The 21,078-nt window shown below is 40.3% G+C and overlaps 1 protein-coding gene across 1 annotated transcript in view; it reads left to right on the forward strand.

Moving 5' to 3' along the window:
- Positions 1–21,078, forward strand: part of diaph2 (diaphanous-related formin 2) — a 360,718-nt gene that overhangs the window by 79,067 nt on the left and 260,573 nt on the right. The window lies entirely within an intron of this gene.

A 21,078-nucleotide genomic window follows, 5' to 3' on the forward strand; every position in this document is an offset into this window, starting at 1 on the left:
GCATTGCAGGTAACCGTTAACTTTTTGTGTGCTCAAGGTCATCATAATATGACAAGTAATGCTTCATTTTATGGCCCCACACTCAAGTCATAGTGGTATTGGTGTGCTGGTAAAACTTTCAAGACTCAAGGCCATAGTTGATGTCATGTATGAGAGAACGGTCAGGTACATGGCAAATAAGTGCCACCTCGGATGGGTATAAAATAATGCAGTTTGCAAGTTGTTATTCAGTGCCTGCCCCAGTTTACTTGTGTTACGCACAGAAAATCTATGATTGCATTGAACTCTGCCTGACTCACTGTCTTTTTGACTTTTGAAGTTTCTTTTGTTTTTAATTGAAAGAAGAACCCTAAGTTTCAACTAGTTTCTTCTGCAACACCCTGCCCTTGGTCAAACAGACACACAGACCTACAGCTCTAACCATAACCCTATACATCCACAACACAGAGACAAAGAGCAAAGCGGAGCTGAGGAGAGATCAAGACAGCAATGTATCATAGTCGTCACGCTACTGAGTCCCGATCTCACACCCTGCGTGATATTATTAGCTGGAGGCTACACACCCACTGCCTAATGGTTGACACAAAGAAGCGTCTGGAACACTACAAAATAATCAGAAAATACAGAGAGGGTCTCTGTAGATACATGCACTGCCACACACTTCTATTTGGTCATCAGTCTATACATTGTTTTTTAGGACAATCCTGCATAGTATACCTTTAAGCTTTTTAAATCCTCTTGTATGTTGGATAATGATAGCTTTTAGCAAAAGCACACACCGACATCACCGCTCTAACAATTCTTTGAGACTCTTTAAGAGGTTCACACCCCAGTGCCCATGTGCACTTGTTGTATTTTACCAAACAGGGCCAATTGTGTGCATTTACAATGCGATAAACCTCATTATGTCTGCCCACTAACCAGTTGCGCATTATCTGAAATGGTTTATGGGGCTTATACAGGCCAATTTACCACAGCGCTTGGTTCCATTGTTGGTCTATGAATGCGATGCTTGTCTTAGCCTGACTGAGCTAATGTTACTCCTGCTCAGAATGAGGATGCACTCTTCCTTTTGAGTCTTTGTATTGAGGTGATTAAACCCCAGGGATTTTGCGTCCACAGCGGGACACTATTGCTGTCACTGGTGCATAGCAAGTTGAATGCACCTTTTTGCATGTTAATCATCAAAGTCTTGTGCTCAAGTTAGAGGGATAAAATACTCTGCTGAGGGACTTGAAAAGCAAAAGCAAAAAGGCAGTAGGCTATAATCTTTTTAAAAATGCAAGGAGTAAAAAAACTAAACAAAACAAAAACCCTGTGGATTGTATGAAGAGGTGATTAAGTATATTCAATATTATTTGTTATATAAGTTAGAATTAAATGTAGATAAAGAAATGAAATTTATTTACAGGTTAGAAGAGCTGCTTCGAGCCCCCATCTCTTCCTGTGCATGCTGAGTAGTGACAATTTAATTCTGGTATTGGTTTTATGGCAGACATGTTTTGAGTAGGGGTTAAACACACACTTGTGTTTAATGTGAGGTTTAGTCCCCCCTCAAAAAGAAAAGAAAACCCAACAACAGCAAGAATCTGTAATATTAGAGCTGAATAATCATCTACGCATTATGATCATCCAGAACAAATTGTAGCACAGGCGTTTTTTCACTGATGTAGACTTGGAATTGGTAATCTAGTGTCTCGATACACATCTGCACTGACAGCTGAGCCTATATTCTTGTTTATCTTTATTCTCTGTTCCCACTGCTACCACCATCCCTCCATACAAAAATTCCATTATTGTGACAACTCTCTGAGGTGTTTGTAGATGCAGTGACAGGCAAGTCGTACTCACTCACCGCATTTATCTTGAAACCTAATCTCCAGTATGGCCTTGCTCACCCACTGATAGGCAGATAGTAGTGGAAAGGCTGCTGATACACTTGCTGTCACCAGCTCCACTTGGAATATGTCTCCTCTCATTAGTATTGACTCTGTGCCTTGGTTTTATAGTATCTCGCTACTGACCCATGAAAAATGAAGTTAAGGCAGGGCCATGATGCTCAGTAGCCCTTGATTGCGTCAAGAACACGCCTGTCATCACTACACCAGCTAATGCTAGCTCTAAGTGGTGTTGCTCCACATAAAGCCATGTGTATAGGCAGATGGACTCGGGGGCTATTTAATATTTGTGGTTATTGATCGTGGCCCCTGTAATGTAATTTCACCATCCTTTTTCCTCTTAGCAAATATTGGGGTTAAAAGGAGACCGTCACCCATCGTAAATCCTCTTCCTTTTCCCATCTGTTTCCTCTTCATAGCTTTCTCTCTTTCTGTCTCTCTCCCTCTCTCTTCCTGTCTCCTGTTGCCTATTGGGCAAGGGCCCGGAGCAGTAAAGTCCTCTGGCTGATGAAATTTTATGGTTGGCATCTTGGCAGACTCCTTCATTTCACTTTTATCCTTGTCAGTCTTCAGGCAGCCCAGAAAACTGTCTGTACGGAAAAATCATAAAATCCTGTCCTTGTCACCAGGCAAATTTAGATAACTAATTTTCAGATCAAATTATAAATCTTTTAACTTGGCTGGCTGGGTGACTGGCTGGCAGAGAAGCCTGTGTAGCAGAAGTTTGAGCAATCTTTGCCTACTCATGAGTCTCCTGGAGGAGGCATATCAGTCTGCGATGGCTGGCAGCGGTAGTGGAACCAGACAGAGTTACGGTCAGCTAAACCAAATGGAATGAGATGAAACGCTGACTGATTCTGGGGCAAGTAATATGTTCATGTTCTATTACACACTGGCATGATTTTAAGTCAGATACCAGTAGCTTGTGCTGCTCATCTGGAATGTTTTGTCGAAGAGATGCTGTATGTGTGTCGCAAGTGACACCACTGGAAAAATACACGTCTGGCTCCGTCTACTCCACATGCAAGTAAATCTAGACACCCCACATACAAGGTAATAAATGGTGTAGAAACTCTATTTCAGAAGATTGTGATAATATATGGTTATATGGTGGCATGCACACAGTGTATTAATGCGTGTGATATTGAACATGCTTCTTCTTATGCATTTGAGCAAGGGTTTGGGCAGGTAATTCTACTCCAGACTGAAAATCACTCACCTGGTGAAATCCTCCTGCATCTGTTGTGTCTTTGTTACGTAGGAGAGAAGCTGTCGTGCATTCTGAGAGAGCTCTCACCGATGATGCCGTTGTCTGGAGGAAGAATCTGATTTTGAGAAATCACCAGGTCACTAAAACTGCAGATGGTACCCTATTACTTACACCAGAGACATCTCAGCTAGTTCTCGCCCAGCCTCACCCTGTTTGTCCCCTCTTTCATGCTCTGTTGTCTAGTTTCTTTGTCTGACATACATTTGTAAAATTAGAAATCAACCAAGCATTTTTTTTCTTCATGATGCTGTGTGATGGCACTACCTTGGGAAGATCTTCAAATGAACTTCCTTTTGGAGCAGCGGCAGGTTTATCCATGAGAAAATGCACATCACACACGCACATGTGCACACAAACGCAAGAACACACAAACACATGTACAGAAGGAATTTCTGCCTGCCTCCGCTTTGAAGCAGCCATGCCAGAGCTGCCTGTGTGTTACTAAATCCCATTCTCAAAGAGCGTTTTACCCCCACGTCTGAGAGGCCCTTGGCATTGGCAGAGAACACACACATAGGCACACACACAAATGCACACACACACAAACACAATCTACATGCCTGATGCAATGTTCAGTCACTTGAGCAAACAGACACATTTGGGTACATGAAACAGCACTGCAGTGTGTCTGCTCTTATTAGAAACAGCACATTTAAACTTATGCAGTTCCTCTTCACGGGTTGTTTACTATATACAACACTAGGAGGGAAGGTTTTACTTCTGGGTTGTTGCACTGCTAAAGTATTGTTTGAATGTTGCCTCATTTAGATATTTTTCCCTTTCCCTGTTACTCTTCGAAGAACCATGCATGACAACACTGGCTCTCACACTCAAGGCCCGTCTTGGCTAAGATTTTTCGAGAGAAAAAAATATGAGGATCAGAGAGACAGGGCTATGGCTGGATGGATGGAGGGATGAAGGAAGGCAAGGGCTCCATGAGGCACCTGCAGCTGTGGTGTTACAGAGAAATATGGTGCTTCTGAAATTCTGCTGGCTAGCCTTTGGCATAGTCTGCTGTCTTTGTTTTGTACAGGCCCTGTGTGAAAAATCACCTTTACCTGCTGAAGGAAGCCCAGTATTTTGAGCCATTGCTTGTAAATATAGCTTTTTGAACCCATTCCTTCCATTCTATGAGAACAGGGCAAATTAAAGTTGGAGATTGCAATGGCAACTGGAAGTTTTGAATGGTAGATATTTGGAGGGATAATACACATACTGCATGAGTTTTGGCATGCATATTATTTTTCCTGATCTCAATGTGTGAACTCTGTGTTTCTGAGCTGTCGACATTCCTTGCTCCACAAGTTTGCTCTCATTACCATGCCTTCCAGGCAGTGCAGAAATCCCATGGCACAGAACCTTTAGGCTTTGATATTTTCAATAGCCCCCTCTCAGTATCATGCTAACCCCTTGTTGGTAGAGTGGAATTTGAATAAACTAAAAGAAAGCAGTCTCTCCCTGTGTCCTGCTAAAATTTGGCACAAACACACGATAGGCAGAATCTTCCACCATAGTATTCCTCTGTTACCTGCCAGGATCAACAGAGACGGATGCGGAGATGGAGCAAAGACGTAGAGGAAGGGATGTCATTACCAAGCCATACCCCAGGGTTTAGCAGTTCACTGGAGAGGTTAACTGGTCCGGCTGCTCGGTGCCAGTTGGCATGACTACCATTTCCCAGGATGTTTTTGTCACCCTCCTGGTATTCTCAGTGGTCTCCCTGCAATTGTCATTCAAAAGGTGGCCAATGGAGGCACCCTGTTGTGCTGTGCTGAATGGTGAAGAATATCCGTATGCATCCATCTGTTGATGACTGCTCTCATGAGATTCTTTATTTCCTTCTAAACATGAGAGATTACTTAAAGCATGGGCATGGTTTAAAAAAAAAAAAAGCAAGGGACTCTTTTGCCGAAGTAAAGACCCAGAAATAATATTACATTCTTACAACAATAATAATAAAAATCCCCATCTCTCTTGTATGACTCTCCAATAAGTGAGTTGTTTCTGCATTTCAGCACTGAATAGCGAATAGGGAGGGAAGGTAGCACACAAAGCAGGCAGGCATGGGCCCTGGTCTTTGATGAATGTCTCTATCTCCAGGCATTAGGTGTTCTATTTTTCATAGCTGGTCCTTCGGCCATGCTGGAGAGAGCTTGGGCCTCACATGCGCATTCGTGCAAGGCGCTACAATCCTCAGAGATGGTGACTAATCCAGGCCTACTGTCTGGGGGCGAGAGTGGCCGCTACCAGCACAGCCGAAAGGTCACAACTGTCAGAGGTGGAGGGAAAAAAGAGGCCAGAAAGGGAAGTCGGCACTGTAGTGGCCTCTGCTTGAAAAGGTACAGCTTCACAGTGTCTCAAATAGTTTAGCTCACAGACACAAGTGTGTGTGTGTGAAGGGACAAGTTGCTGTTAGTGAAATAATTAAATAGAGTCTTGTATTTCATCCGTCTGAGCGAGGCTCACTGGCTATGTCTTCATCTCCCATTTTGTGCAGGTTGAGGTATTAATTAATTCACACAAGGTCACATATTGTCTTCCCTGTATGCCTGGCATGTTGAATGGTATTACCATTTTATTGTTAATGGTAATATCTATTTTATTCAAGGATACTGTATTTGTAATATCTCTAATTAATCTTTTGCTAATGGACTCCACCATTGTCCTCTTTATAATGATTCCTCTTTTATTCAATGTTATCTAAAATGTCCCCTGTGCCACAGCACATGTATAAAGCTGTAATTGTTCTGGCTCTTATTAGTTTTGATATTTGTGTTTCTATGGTACTGCGTACCTTTTCCTCATACTGCAGATTTTTTACTATCTGTTTCTCTACTGTAGCTGCCTATCTTTATGACCATACATCTCATTGGCTTTCCATTTATCTAAATGTACACATGTTGTATAGTCTGTAGTGGTAATTTTATACTTTCTCAGCCATATATTAAGTTTTTTTTGTCAGTAAAGCTTTTTGGAAGCCAGTTTCTGCTTTTCCCTGTAATGCTGCACTGTTGACATTATACCAGTGTTCCTGGAGCATGGGAGGCACCACTGCACCTCAACATCAGCTAGGCAGCATGCCATGGCTGGGGCATCGGCCTCAATTCAACAGGCAAATTAATCTTGCTTTGTTGGAGTAGTCAAGCTCAACCTGGGAGAGAGTTCGTTTAGCTGTTGCTGTGCTGATGCAAGTGCTTTCTCTCAAGTTTGGAGCCTTCATTTATGGGCAGTTAAAGATCTCTCCATCTGTTATTAGGCAGGGGCTGGACACAGATGCTTTGATGAATAGGTATTTCTAGTGCTATTGAATGGGCCGAAGGCTCTCGATGGAGACAAACTAATAGTGTGGATATTAGAAGAAACAGTTTTTGTTTCTTGAGACCTCAATGTGAACGCATCCAATAAATGGCTGAAATCACACTGGTACTTTATTGCTCTCACTTTCTCTCTAAATCTATTTTCTGTTTTTCTATTTACATGCACACAACCACGACCATGCTTGCACACACACACAGACACAGACGCACACTTCCTTCACACATACACAATGTGTTTCTCTTTCAGTACAGATCACCCCTCTCACCCTTATCTGTTAGCTGGGCTGTCTGTGTGATGAGAAGATAATCTCTCAGTATGGGTTTTTCATGGGAAGATATTTCATAGATCATGTTTTTCCTCTGATGGGGTACCACCAGACAATTTGAAATCCTATTTATCTAGCTAACAGGGAAGAGGAGAGGAAATATATCTGCGGTTATTAGAGATGAGACGACCCCAATACAGACATGAGAAGGAGATCAAAGCTGACCGCCCTGGAAATAATAACTAAATCCAATGTACCCATCCCACTGCTTTGAGCTTCAGGAAATGCAGAGCTTTTTTTCTTGCTTTGTGAGTTTTTACATGTACATGTGCATATATGTGTGGGAATTTGTGTGCACATACTTGTGTGTTTATCTGGTCAGAGCTTCGTCTAGTCCCATTTATAATCCTGTCCAAGTTGAGGGTCAGTATGGCAAACACAAACATGACCACAGGTACAAACACACACACACATACCAGCCATTCTGCTTCTGGCAAGGCCCATCGCCATTCTCCCAGGACTGCCATTGTCGTAAATCATGCTTGTCTCCTCCATCAGAATCTGCCCACAGAACCTGTGTAGGGATTGGACATCATTAATGTTCCTGCCAAATCATGTTTACCTGAGCCCAGTTTTTGTCCTCAGTCATCCTGCCGATTTTTTCCCTCTTTGTTATTTATTGCACATTCTTGGCACTTTGTTCTCAGGTTAGAGAGGATGACCAGGGAATGATGGGTTGTGTGTTTTATATGTTGCACTTATAAGAGAGAAGACTATTCCAGGAGCATAGGTTAAGTAAAGAAGGGTACATATTGCACCATTAGTTTTATGAGAACAGGCTTCACCCTGTCAGGCTCAAGTTGTGGAGCAGTGCTTTGAAATGTACATGCCAATCAAGACATACCCACCAATCTTCTCCAGGTACAAGCTGTACGAATATCCAGCTCTTAATTCTGCACCCACAATGTCAGTGAGTCATGAAGTGAAAGCTATGGTCACAGGACTCTGCCTGAACTCATAGATTTAAGGTTAGAGTGCGTAACCTTTGTTATATTTCACACACGTTTTGTCCTCTAACAGGCTCTGTTGGTGAAGCTAGATACTCTCTCCTGTGGCACCAAAGCAACATAAGGCTGTGACCTTAGGCTGTGCAAGCACACCTCTGCAACAGGGCAAAAAAGGCCAAGCCAACAGAGCCTGATTAACCTCACACAGTACCACAAGCAGCCAAAAAAAGGTCACCAACAAGAAGTGCATGAGGGGAAGATACAAAACGGCACTCATCAACAGGAAATAAACAAAGCTTGAACCAATCTGCAATGGAATACACAACTAAGCTAACGATATGAAGCATGAATCACAGTTCAGTGACTCACCTAGGACGTGACTTTTTATGGTGACAATGCAAAGCCTAATAAGTTAGCTATCCACATGTGCATGCATTCATGCTACAGGCCTGATGTCACAGATTGCCTAAAATAACAAACAGGACCAGCAGTTGACTCCTCCTAGTTAACATTGTCAGATGAGGGCCAGAGAATGCTGTAAACTTTGGTGAGAATGGCAGAGACAGGAAGGAGCTCCAATCTGTTGTCCTGAACTCAGCAGCGGCGTACAAAATGTAGAGGACAGCAAATTACTCATCACCACATTGAGAAGGGTTCATTGGAGACTGGTTTTCCAAACCAGTGCTTGTACATATTGGTGTGGTGTTTTCCATTGAAAGAAGGCAGGCTTAAAGAGCCAAATAGAGGACTGCTTGGTGTGAAATAGCATTACACTGAGCAACAACTAACTAGACCAATGGGGTGATCCTAGGCTTAACTTATTTAGATGGTTGTGTATGTCTTAGAACTTGCATGCATTGTGCATTTGTGTGTGTTTGCGTAAAAGCTACATAGATATATTAATACCATGTGAGGTAACAACCTGCTATTTAATATCTCATGTTCTTATCACTCTAAATGCATTTACAGTGCTCCATTAGCTTTCAGGCTAAGCCATGCATTCTGAAAATGGCTAGATAAACTTGAACCTACTTCTCCCCATGCCTGATCTGTTGCCTCAAGTTGTGTCCACACAAATGAGGGGAATTGACAAAGAATGGATTGTGGCTGCTGATAGCACCAGGAACTGTGCATCATTTTGCAAGCGCTATCTGCCTTGTCTCAAGGTCTGATTCACAAAAGATATTGCACTAATGATATGACGGTGCAAACACCCTGATAAAGGTTTGCAGCTGAGTGCAATTTGCCCTTATTTTTCTTCTGATTGAGTGAGTGGAGCAGTTTTGAGTGTTTCAGGCTTTTTTTCCCCACACAGATTGGTCCATAATGAAAATTGCAGAGAGCATAAAAGCCTCAAATTGCGTGTGTTTAATTACCAGAGGTGTAAACACACAGTGTTCTCCACAATCACAAACCAACTTTCATGTGTTTTGCTTCTTTTATCTCTGTAATATTTCACATTTATGACATTATCTACTGAAATTTGAAATGTCAAAATGCAGCTACTAATGTGACTCAGACAGGTCTAAAACATGTTGGATTAATGTCTAGATCTTACAATAATCTTACTCAGGTGTCACTGAATGCATCTGAGAACAAACAGAAACATCAGCACTGATATTCTGTTTGTTGCTAGCTGTGCGTCACAGCTCACTGCAGCATAACACAGCAGCTGAAACGATAAGTGTGTCTCCAGACTGAGAAATAGGCTGTGCGCATTTACGCACGTGGCACGACAGCGGTAACTTCATTAACACCAGATCGGTCAAAATCTGACAATAATTAATATTCTAGGTTTGTGTTCTGCTATCCCATCTACACAGATCAGCTGGTACACACAGCTTCCAGGTTTATACAGTGGAGTTGTTTGTAATAAAGCAACCCTTATGGATGAATCCTGAGCTCCATCTGTGCTGTGAGGACATTTTTATTTGTAAGTAGCTGAAATTCTGAGATTAAGCTTACCATCCTGTTACCATCCATACGATTACAGTACCTCCGTAATGTCTGACTGCAGATTCACCCCTTGATATCATCCAGTATCAATTCAGTATCATGGATTGCCTCACAAGCTTGAATATTTGAAATGAGTGAGTGAGCGAGTGAGTGAGTGAGTGCACTTCAGTTACCACCAACTCTATGAAGATGCTAATAATTTCACTCTAACTGTATGTGGCTATTAGCACTGATCTTTGTGAAATGGAGCATTATTGCAATGAGGCTCATTTGCATAGAAAGGAGACAATTTTGCGCCAAATGCATATTACCTCATTTACATACATACAAATAGCAATGGAGCACCGAGGCCCTGTTTGTTTGGCAGTGATGTTAGGGGTGCGTTTGGGGTACTTTGTGAATTACATGGTTTCTTTATGTCTCATTTGCGCAGGTTTAACAGCCACAAAAGCAGTGCAATCCTTTTTGTACATTCACCCCATAATCTCTTGCAACATTTTATATCAACAAAAGGTAATTGAAGTGTTGTTTATTCTGTGTACACAAAATGTTATTCAGCTGAATCACCAGGGAAAGCGAAACAGAAAAGAGGAATATCAGACTAACCCGGACCTTTTGCCCCCATAGTGTGTTTGGCCTATGTATGATTTATCAAGGTTAGCCCCTTATGGAGAGGGTCGGTGAAGAAGGACGAAAGAGCATAAAACAGGAAACTCATTCGAAATCAGCGTCAGTATTGCTGCTCATTTATTCATTGTTTCAGCATTGTTTCCTTATTTTCAAACCAGTTTTGTAGTCTGTCTCCAAACTTTTAGTTAGTAGTTGCAGCTCTTGGCTTCATACCCAAGCTCCCCGAGCTGGAAACAAGAGTACAGAGTTCATTAGGCCTTCACACTGCAATCAATGCAGCAGAGACCACAGTGAAAACCTAAATTAGATCCTGTGTGACTTCACCTGCTTAACAGCTCACTTGTTAACCCCCTCTGCTGCAACACTGGGAGTACATGAAGGGGAAACAAGTGCCGAAATGGCTTTACACACCTTTCAAGTTGACTTCTGTCACTTTATTATTATTTATTTATTTTTTATTATTTCTCACTGTAGTAAAACTGGAAATTTGACTCCTTTTTCCGACTCTTCTACATATAATATACCTTATATCTATGACCTTCTGGGACAATATGCAGCCACCTGCTGACCTTGAATTGATTGGTGAGAGGTTGGAGTGTAGTGTATTATCTTGAAAGCAGCGCGGTGAGTCAGTGCAAAGACATATTTTTAGGTAGGGTTACTGGAGGAAAGAAATCCATAAGTCGCCGTTATTAAATTATTGTTAGACCTTTGACTTGTAAAAACCTGTCCATCAGCAGTCTTTCAGCCTGTTGCAGGGTATGCTTGTTTTCATTCTAAAACACATCTTTTATTTCATGTTATATATACATACATTTATATATTTACAGTTAGTCCAGTAGTCTCTTGTAGTACAACGCTACAAATAGACACATAACTTAAGAATTCTCTCTGCAACTAGTGTGCACTCAATTTTACTCACTCTACTTTTTCCACTCTCTTCTACCTGACTTTCAGTGAGCTGGCTGACATCTGCTCCTATCTTTATAGAGGTGTCATTGAAATTCAGCGCATACATGAATCCTGCAAAGCATGGGGAGAACTGCTTAGAGGAATATTCTGCACCACACACAAACATACCCCACATGTACGCACACAAACTGCTAAAAACGTGTGATTCAAGCTTTACAGCACTCCATCTCGTCAAGTACTAATTAGCAGTGGCATTAATAACCTTTAATTAAATACACGCACAGAAATGTATCACAGCATATGAAATAAAAGTGTTATGACGTTAATTGAGGAAGATTGTAGTATATTTTTTTTAACAATGCACCACTCAGAGTGTTCGGCGGGCCTGTATGTGTGCGCAAGTGTTGCATTTAGATGTGAAAATGTGTTTTGTGCTCTGTCCAAGTAAGTTTCTGCAGGTCTGTGAGAATCAATAGGGCAAGAGCAAAGTTCTAACCCAAGTGGATACAGAAATTAAAATAATACTCTGCAGATTTAGCACTGAATATCATTGTTGACTCGTGATAGATAAAAAATGCAGCGAAACCAGAGATATAATTTTTCTATTCCACACATTCTTCTTTCTTAAAAAACTAGCTTACTGTTAATGCAGTGACTAAGTAGCTACCCACTGATTCCCAACAGTCAACAATCAGTGTTTGCAAAAATGATCTCTTTGCTGCTGTTGTGAGCTATTTTAATAATACACTGTTACACACAAGTCTAATTTGAATATAAACCTAAAATTAAATATAAATGCAGTAAAAGTACACCCCCAAAATCTTAAGTGTGTGTCTCCTCTGGTTGATAACACTTCAATGCTTTAATGTAAGTCCATCAAAATTTAAACTTGCTACTGTTTTGTTAAACCTTCACCACCATCAAAACTTATAGAGGAATGATGGGGGAATATCTCTTCATTCAGATTAACTGAAGTTAAGGTACTGTCATTTTTTAAAAGCTGTGATGCTGTTTAAATGGACGAACAACTTAATAAACATGTACATCAATCATTAACATATCAATTAACTAGGATCATTTAGGGGAGTCATCACAACACATACTGCAAGTAAGTATGCAACCACTGTATTTGGATGGCATATCCCTTTAATGTTACTATTTAAAAAAAGTGTGATTGGTTCCTGCAGCAATAATTTATCTCTGTCAATAAGTCCTCTCTGTTCTATTTATTGTGTATTGCTCCAATATAATTATTTTCTAAACAAAGCTCTTTGATGTGCTAATATTTTATTTATATATTCTTTTGCCATGCTTCTTGTTGTTCTCCACCACCTCTCTCTCTTCTGTCCCTATGTCCAGGCTTTAAAAAACAAAAAAACAAAAACTATATTTATCAGTAAACAGCCTCAAGTTGCTGTTGGTTTTTATTCTCTTTCTCTTATTCGTAACAACAAAATTCCCTCTTGTGGATGAGTGCTTTGAGTGTTCAGGATCAGATTTCATTGATGTCATTTTTTTTTTTTCTCATGACTCACAAGGATTTTTAAATCCCTCTTCTAGTCCTCTCAGTTTAAAGGAGTTGTTAAAACGGTGCAGTTTCTTGGCTTCATTCACTTAGACTTTTCGGTTTTTTGGAGTGTCATCTTCAATTAATCAAAAGTCGGCATGTTTTTTTGATTTATGCCGCGTTTCACTGATGGTGACCAATCCACCCCTAGGGTTGTGCAATAATAAGGTCTCCATCTCTCCTTTACTGAATTCCCTATCATTGTCGGCATCTTTCAGAGACTATATTAAACGGTGATGATGGTATATTGCAGGTCAACTTTCAGTGGGATTAAAGCCCAGGCCTATTGGTTTGCCTTGTCCACATCTGAGGCACAGCCAGCAGGGTGGCTATGTTTTGTGTGTTTGTGTGTCCTCCAAAGCTTGAACTGTCAGGCCTAAAGTTAAAAGTGTGAAGGAGAAAGGACAAGGTGAGGCTCTGAGGTAAATATTGCCACCCTTGTTGTTTCTTCTGGTAAGGGTCAAGGTGGACGCATCCCAAACAGGTTAACCTTGAACTGACTTCTACTTTGACCTTTGTTGGATTTCAGGTGTGAAAGGGTGAAAAAGAAATGCTACAGGATAAAAAGAAAGATATGGCCTTATTACAATATCATACAATAAAATATGATGCAGTTATGTTTTATTTGTGATGCAGCCTAATATTTAACAATGATAATATTTTCATTCAGCTATCTAGATATAGTTGCTGCTGAAAAGGGCTGAAAAAATACATTAAAGTTCTTTGTGCGGTATTGACATTGAATATCTTGATGTTCATGTAAGGCATTTTTTCTGTGAGAATAGAAGAATCCTTCATTCTTTTCTACATGGTATTTCTTTAACTGAAACATATCTCTGTATAAATTCTACTTCTGAATAAATAAATCTCATATCTATTCAACTCCATGGTTGAGTTGTCCTATATTTTCTTTTATAACTGACCTTTCAATTTATTTATGCGCTCACGTACACACCTATCACACACATATACACAGGCAGCACACTCTCATTTGTAATTGAATTACCTTTACAAATTATTCTGTGTGTTTTTGTGTCAAAAAGGGGATTGAATTGTTTAATATCCTTTGGTTGTAGTTGCTGTTGCCACTGGGTGTTCTTACTCCAGACTTTGGGGATCAGCACACATATGCCCACACAAACACCATGATGCCTTGGCCGCTGCCCAATGTTTCTTATAAAGTGACCCCTGCAGTTTTATTTTCAAGCTGTGTCTGTCTAATACCTCGTTGTTTCTTTTTTTTGTGTTTTCTTCTCAGTCAGCTGCTCTGTGGCGGTGTAATGTCACTAGCCTGATTATTGAGAGAATGGTGTAGGCCTAATTGTGTCAGTGTTATCAGCATGTTGTAGTTACACAGACATGAGAGAATAAAGCTGTCTGCAGATTCTGTTTTCTGACCACAACAGGCAGAAGATAGAGGAAGAAAATAAACAGAAAAAGAAGAAAAGGCCCCCAGCGAGTACAGATATACATGTATTTCTTTCTGGCTGTCACCCGAGGTTCAAAAACACCTCACGATGGACAGAATGAGAAAACAAAAGACCGATATTAATGTAAGAAACGAGGCAGATGTAAAGAGAATTAATTTGAGATGGCAGAGGAGAGAAAAGGGTGAAATGCTTGGCCACATGGTCTGGTGGGAAATCCCCCACTGAGCTGGGAGCCCTGTGCCCTGGTGGCTAGATGAAATGTCTTATCTGCCGGCAGCAGGACTCTGTCCTTTAAGTAGGGCTAGGGAAAACTCATTGTCCAGCCAGCATCTCAACTGATCCGTGGTCCCGTTGACCTTTACCACTGCTGCTGCCAACACATGCCAAACTTTAGGTTGCGTTTAATGTATGATTGTTCATTTATATAACATTTCTCACGTGTGTGTGCTTGTGTTAGTTGTGTGCAGACCTTATTTGTGCGCATAGTTGTGTTGACTGTGTTACTCATAGGTCATGTTTATGTCATAAGGGAAAGGATGAGATGTGTGACATTTCGATCCACCTGTCTTTTACCTGTTCTTGTGGTCTCTTTCCTCTCTGACACCTAATGAGCAGGAAATTAAGTTAGAATCAGGCTATCATACAGCTTGATATCCTCTAATTGCTTAGATTGTATCAGTACTAATTGCTCAGATTGTATCTGTATTATTTTTTACAAAGACCAGTGGGGTGCGTTAGTAATTTTTTTTTATTAATTACACACAGAGAAAGAGTAATTACATTTTTCATTATTTAATTTCTTTTTGTCTATAACGTGGGTGTGGGTGGGGCAAGAGGCTGTGGGGGTGTACCTGGAATATGTTTTGTTTGACTACTTCCCAAGGACAGTGTTGTAGACATGATGTGAAAATGTTGAATATTAGAGTTGCTTGAGTTTTCTTGTAAGATCTGCCAAGCAAATGCCTCTTTTCTGTCAAAAATATCACAATAACACCATCAGGTGTTGAGAATGTGTGCTTGCATATCTCTCATACCTCACATGTAGTCCAGCCTTCAAGGTGTTTCTGTAAACTGTAAGATGTTCTTACTCACATTGAATCTTGAAGAAAGGACAAAGAGGTTGCAACATGCTTGCGGCTTTTGTAGAACTGCAACAATAAACCAATTAGTAGAAATAAATATAGTAGAAATAGAAAATGAATGAACAGCAATTTTGATAGTCAAATAATTTTTTTAAGCAAATATGCCAAATATGTTCTGGTTGCAACTTATTAAAGGTGAGAATTTGAATCTTTCTATGTAATAAATAATAGTAAACTTGGTATCTTTGGGTTTTGGACATTGCTACGAAACTATTTAATTGAGAAAATAATCAGCATATTAAGTGCTAATTAAAATAATTGTTAGTTTCAGCCCCACAAAACTAGTTTATTATAGTAAATTGAGTGTTTGGACATCATCAATCTTTTGGCAATCTTTTAGCTTAGATGACAATTTTGTCTTCTAAGCTAAATTACTTTGTAGTGATTCCTTTTTTGTACAGTTCTGCTCCTTCTCAAAATAAGGCTTATCAATTAGCTGATCTGAACCCTTGTTTAAATACCACGCAGTGCTTTGATGAGTCACTTCATTGAAATGAATACAGTGGTGTCATGATTTAGCTGTAAGGGGATGCACACACATTCAGACACAAAGCGTTGGATGAATTTCACGGGTGCCATCTAAACAAATCATTGTAGCCTGCTAATCTCACGCTGTGATGAGACACGAATGCAGTTCTGCTCTTGCATCACTTGCTAATTCACATAACACTGTAAGAGATAAAAGAGTAGGGGAAACATTGTTTAGAAGACCGCACGTACATACTGTATGTGCATGAGTGAGGGAGAGACAGAGAGAGAGAGAGAGAGAGAGAGAAGCAAGACACGCTGAATAGAAGAAGCAGAGGCAATCAGCTATCTCCCAGCTCTAGCTTCCAGGCCAGACACATTGCCGCCATGTGGTTTTTCCAGTAAGCTGACAAAGAACCTGAATAATGTATCTATCAGTCTGCCTGAGTGTGCAGAGCACTGGGCACTGAGGAAGCTGCCAGCTTGTTATAGGCTCATTACAGGTGAAGATGACATGTGGAGGTGTAGCTACCTTGGCATTGTCTCCCTGCCTTGCCCTCGATAGAAGCCACAGCACTCTGTCACTCCCTGTGGTACAGAGAAAGGGAGACAGAGGTGATAGAGGAGGAGGGAATGGGCCTCAATGCTCCCCTAACCCCCCAAAATGAAATTGACAGGCTCGCGGAAGTAATTGCTCCCAGCACTATTTTCTTTGGCAGGAAATACTGTTATCGACAAATAGGGGATTCAATAAGCGACAGGAGATGAGGCTCTAGGCTGTGGTCAAAAGGCTGTGTCTGTCCACTGCTGTTGAGGTTGCAGTGTCTCCTGATGCCCTATATCTCTGCCTTGCCCTTTCTTCCCCTGTACACTTCCTCTCTCTTTTTATATCTTTCCTATATTTTATCTGTCTCCCTTATACCCCCTCCTCCACTCTCTCTCTCTCTCTCTTTCATTATTATTATGAATTATTTAATATTATTATTTTTTTTTACATCTTACTGCTTAATCATACACTACCCACACAACATCTCTTCCTCTCTCTCGCATCCCTCCATTTTCCCCTGCTGCCTTTCTCTGGGGCCTCTTTTTGACCATTTTCTTCTCAATTTTTGTGAGCCTAAAGAGGAAAACTCTATTACCCAGTAGCCAGCAGGTAATTCCCCCCCTCCTTCCTCCGTCTCCTCAGATTGTTTCTCTGCTGCCAGTGTGGTGTTGTAATGTTGATATTATCCCAAAGGACTCCATTGATTTGAGCTAGGGTCATGAAAAAGCAGTTTATGGTCAGTGTCTTTGGTTTCCAGAGGTCAGAGCATGCAGTGAAACCAGAGCTCTAGCTTTTCTGGACATGATGGCATGCCTGCTGGGAACTGCAGAGAGATAAGAAGATAAATAAAAAAGTGGGTGATGTGTTTCCCTCTCGCTGCCCTATATATTACTGTGAATGAAATGCAGTCGCCTAATCAGCTGTATCCAAAATTGAATCACAGTGATGAAATTGTACTTTTTCTCAAACAGTGTTATTTGGGGCCCGATTTCTTTGCCGAACGTTCATATATTTACTGTTGAATGTTAAAGTTTCATCAGCTGTGTCGACATTTTGGGTAATTTTGAACTAAGAAGTTGCTGAGTACATTTATTAAAGTGTAACTGCCCCCCTAGGTCTGAGCCTAACTCCACCCACTGCATAATTTTCAAATAATGCTAATGAGGCAGGAGTTGCTCACTGACATATATTAATAATGAGAGGAAGACAAACAGTGCAACAACATTTAAACGAGCCAGAAGTCATTTTGCGGTTTGTCTTGTAGCTCTTTAACTCTCCAGTGGTCTGTTGCTGCAATTATCAGCTGGTTAAGATCTTATTTTAAAATGTTAAATTGCGGCATAACTGGAGCCATTAACTGAACCTGTGCAACCACAGCTCTTCATCTCCGCTACTTCCATCAGCTCTTCCTCCTGCGGACAGCCGCAGATGGAGAGAGCCCCTCCAGCAGGCCAGCACCGCTGTTAGCTGCTGTTAGCTGCTGAATCTAAAACTGTCTTGATCAGCATATACTGTATTTGAAATATGAGCGCAGGGCTTGGGGAGGTGGGTGTTAACATCTTACCTCTTACATAAATTCCATCATGTAGAAACTCCCAAAAGGTCGACTCTACATCAGCGCTGGCTCTTTCTCAGGGGTGATTTTTAACAGCAGATGACAGCAGATTTCAATTCATGAAATACTGATTTTTATAAATTTGGTGTCAATGTCAATACCAGCATTGATGTATAAGTTAATTTACAGCTCAAGAAAGACATTTAGTGTTCAGTACCTCCAACATCACCAAAGCCAGATCTAGATTGAACGTCAGGTGATAAGATTTAAGAATTTCATGAAACCCACCACTGTGGTTTCAATGCAGCTCACCTGCCTTTAGCTTTCTAGCTTTATTCAACAGCGTGCTGACATATTGCCTCTCCTCTGACTACCCAACTATTTTTTATAGCATTTGTTATTCATCTAAACTGATCTACTGCAGACAGCCTGGGGTTTGTATTGAAAATCCTTACCTTTGCTCAGCCGTCTCTACAGCAGAAAGAGTTTAACTGGTGCAACAATCAAGAATGATATTCTCAGGGGGACAAGCAGCATAGTACATTGTCCCCTAACACTGCTCAACATGAGCATTTAAATGCCAGGTATTGTTTATATTTTCCTTCCTACCTTTTGGAAGACTATGAATGGTTATTTTGTGTATCTTTCTGCATTCCTGGCATGTTATAATAGGACATGTGATGTAATGGTTGCAGACCCAGACCTTTTGATAGGGCCCTTTCCAGGGAGAAATTGCCCCATTGAAGTCTAATGAAGACAGTAGCTTCAGCCTTCTACTCAACAGGGAGGGGTCCCTCTGGAGGCACTATAGGCCCATTCTACTAAAAGTGTTAGAAATTAATGAGCACTTTTATGCAGTGTGCCAGTGGGGGACATCTGTGCAGCTGCCTAATGGTCAACTCACACACTTTGTTCAGTACTGTTATCCAGATACAGTTCAGGTGAAAGTTTGTATAACAGGCACACAACATCATTTACACAGTAGAGAGTTTTTTATTGACAGTGGGTATCACAATAAGAATAAAGGTCAGGCTTTAATTGGTCGAACTTACGTAAAATACCACACGTTAAACCTTTAATCTCTTCTTTTTATGTCTCATGTTATGTTCCATGCCCTATGTTGTTTGCATATTGTTTTATAGTATACATCTTGGCCATAGTGTCCTGTATTTGTTCCTACTTTTTTGGGACCATATAGTTTCTTCTTTGGCGTAGCTTGTGTTTTTGAGCAATCTGAATAAGCTTCTTTAAAAGACATTGACAATTGACAAAATATACAGAGCCATAAAGGTCCAGGGACTAGTTTTATGCCATTTGGCTAACATGTGACCTGTGTGATTTGAGTGAGAACAGGTCATGTAGTAGCTCTGTAAGCAACATCTTGGTTGAGTGAGTAGAAAATAAATCAGTTTTAAAAGTGGAGTTGTTAAAATGAAATTAATTAATGGAAATGAACCATATACCTGGTTAGCATTTTTTTTTTTTTTTTTTAGATTTTTTTTAGGTTTTTCATATATTTTCCATTGGCTGTGCTCATTGGTCCCTAGAAAAAAAATAGACCAAACTGCTGAGCCTAAATAATACTTAAACTTAATCTTGACTTCATTATGTGATTATCATATCATGACATGAATTGTTTCTTTAGACATTTTCTTTAGTAACTGTTGAAGGGGTATTCCTTGGTTGTAATTTGAGAACCCGCTCTACTGAGACAACAGAAGATTTTTGGGTGTGTGATTGAAAATGTGTCACACTTGAACTGTGTACATATCAAAGTGAATAAAGTGGAAGAATACGATTGTGTCTGTCTGAAAGAGAAAAAACATTGTGCTCCCGCAGATGCAAGGAAACGGTTCATTGACTATAAACATTTTTCATAAGTGAGTTAAACATGACTGACATGAACTTTTCTTTGAGCAATCATTTCAAGAGTCTGCTTCACTAAATAAGCACTGCCACTCAGGGATTAAAAGCACATAGATTTTTTTAAGTACTTAAATAAGCAGAACAAATTCATTGTCGTGGTTGAACTTTCTGTGAAGGCAGTTACATCATTGTCTAAGCTGAACTTTGAAGTGAGTATCTTGCAATTTCAGAGTCACCACATTTCACTTCAGGGTTTTGTTAAGAGTCTGTACTGTAACTGAGCTTTCACAGACTGTATATCCAGTTTTATTCATTTTAATCACCAACTTTTTTTTTTTTTTAATTTATGAGTCTTGCCGTTCAGTCAGTACCAAAAATCATGTAAAAAATGGTGCTAGGCAGAAATGTGCAACAAAGAACTCTGAGGTAGGTAGTAGCTGAAAAATCTCGATTGTAATTCTTGCCCTTCTCTATGCCTTAATAACTACCTTCAGTGAAATAAAAGTTAAGTCTGTCACTCCTCCACATTCACCCACTAGTACTTGAGAAAAAGATGAATGGTGTGATTTCAATTATGTGAAGGTACACTCTCAAGTTTACCTTCCTTTGAGATTTTACTTTTCTCTCTTTTTTTTTTTGTACAACTGCTAAGATCACAGTATCAGAACTGTGGAAAAATGTGAAGCGAAGAAATGAAGGCTCAGGTATTCCTGACAGGAATATCAGTAGTATACCATTGTTCACAAGCTTTTAGTGTAGCAAAATGTCATACAACCGTATGACCGTTTAAGATCACATTAGAAATTGTATGCTTATATTTCCACTTCAGTGTTTCCCCTAGATTTTTCTTTTTTCAGGCCTGGTGGTACACATCGGTAAAAATTGTCTTAAGAGACGAGGCGTGCAGTATGGCATATTGGCACAGTCAGATCACAAGGAGAGGATGACTTAATGAGCTGCATTTATTGCATAAAAATAAGCTTGAGCTCTCCCCCCATCTGCCCCTCTCCCTTCTGCCAGTTCTGTCCCTCCCCCTTCTTCCCCATCTGTACTTCTGCTTGGCTTGGGAGTTTTGGAGGAAAACCTTAATATATTTGATTATATTTGTCCCCATATTTTGGCTTGTTTGTGCAGTGTCATGCTCATGTTAGCTAACCCGCATCCCATTTGCTGGTGATTTTACTCTCAATTATTTAAAGGCACTCTGACAATAGTAGCATTCACATAGTGTCAAGACTTTCCCAGCC

The sequence above is a fragment of the Scomber japonicus genome, chromosome 8, assembly GCF_027409825.1.
Source record: "Scomber japonicus isolate fScoJap1 chromosome 8, fScoJap1.pri, whole genome shotgun sequence".
Lineage (NCBI taxonomy): Eukaryota > Metazoa > Chordata > Actinopteri > Scombriformes > Scombridae > Scomber > Scomber japonicus.